This window comes from Egretta garzetta, unplaced genomic scaffold, assembly GCF_000687185.1.
Source record: "Egretta garzetta isolate BGI_Z169 unplaced genomic scaffold, ASM68718v1 scaffold23, whole genome shotgun sequence".
In the NCBI taxonomy this organism is placed as follows: Eukaryota; Metazoa; Chordata; class Aves; order Pelecaniformes; family Ardeidae; genus Egretta; species Egretta garzetta.
This window is the reverse complement of record NW_009259237.1, coordinates 2,474,936-2,476,150: the sequence shown is the minus strand read 5'-3', so window position 1 is coordinate 2,476,150 and position 1,215 is coordinate 2,474,936. Positions and strand designations below refer to the sequence as shown.

The 1,215-nt window shown below is 48.1% G+C and overlaps 1 protein-coding gene across 1 annotated transcript in view; it reads left to right on the top strand.

The window, feature by feature from the left end:
* The first annotated feature begins 6 nt into the window (after positions 1-6).
* TERB1 (telomere repeat binding bouquet formation protein 1) overlaps positions 7-1,215 on the top strand; it is a 20,165-nt gene continuing 18,956 nt past the window's right edge. The window contains exon 1 of the mRNA XM_035891529.1: positions 7-540. The gene's annotated coding sequence lies outside the window, so the exon portion shown is untranslated. The remainder of the gene's footprint in view (positions 541-1,215) is intronic.

The window sequence follows — 1,215 nt, the reverse complement described above, 5'->3', positions numbered from 1 at the left end:
CGGATCGACAGGTAGCTGCTCCGTGCCCTACTTCCCCTCCTCCCGGTACTCCCCCCCCCCCCCAGCGGCTGGCAGAAGAATGACTTTGCCGTTTCATCTTTAGACTGTTGGCATTTCTTCTTTTCTTTTTAAATCTTTCACATGTTCTTTCCTTTTTATATTTGGGATGATCTGGAGTGCTTGTTACGACTTCTACTTCAAAGTCGAACTCTGATAATGAGCTATAAATCATATATGGCTCATTTGAGAGGGAGGAGGGATGGGATGAATGCTAAAACAGCACTGGAAGACTTCAAAGGCCTGTTACGCTGAGCAGTGCTCCTCAAAAGTTAGCGCACCCATCGCCAGCTGCTGGTGGGAATTTTGATTTAATAGGACACCAACAGTCTGGACTTCCACCACTGTACAGGATTTGACCACTGGGTTTTAAAAAGGAACAGTACCCCTGAAACTGCCTGTTCCTATCCTGCTGTGGCTGCACAGGGGGGACCCCGGCAGCCCAGGCCCTGACTGACCGGGGGCGTTCCTGGCAGCCTCCAGGTGAGCTCTGCTGGCCTCCTGTGTCAGCCTTTCTGAGTGTTCAAGCCGTGTGCTGTAATGCTGCTGAACTAACAGATTAATATATCTAGGTTTTTTAAGAGGGGTTTTTTGAGAGTTGAAGGGATGGTACTGGGTTATTGTGCATAACTGGTGAGGAAATCTATTTTCTTTTATATGCAACATTTGCCAGAAGTCGGTTGCAGCAAATCCTGTTATTTATCTTCTCATCTTTGCCCTATGATGCAAAACCAGAGTTGAACTATTCACATTTTAGTGTAGGCTGGCTTATAAATACTATTTTGTGAACCTTCTGTATGTTTGTCCTGGTTTCGGCTGGGATAGAGTTAATTTTCTTCATAGAAGCTAGCATAGTGCTGTGTCTTGGATTCAGTACCAGAAGAATGTTGATAACACACTGATGTTTTCAGCTGTTGCCAAGTAGTGCTCAGACTACTCAAGGACTTTTTGAGCTTCTCCTGCTTGGCCAGGTGCATAACAAGCTGGGAGTACAGCACAGCTAGGACAGCTAACCCAAACTGTCCAAAGAGCTATTCCATACCATATAACGTCATGCTCGGGGGGAGTTAGGCGGTCGGTCGGGGGGAGACTGCTCGCATTGCGGGGAGACTGATCGCGGCTCGGGGACTGCTCGCGGCTCGGGACGGGCTGGGCATT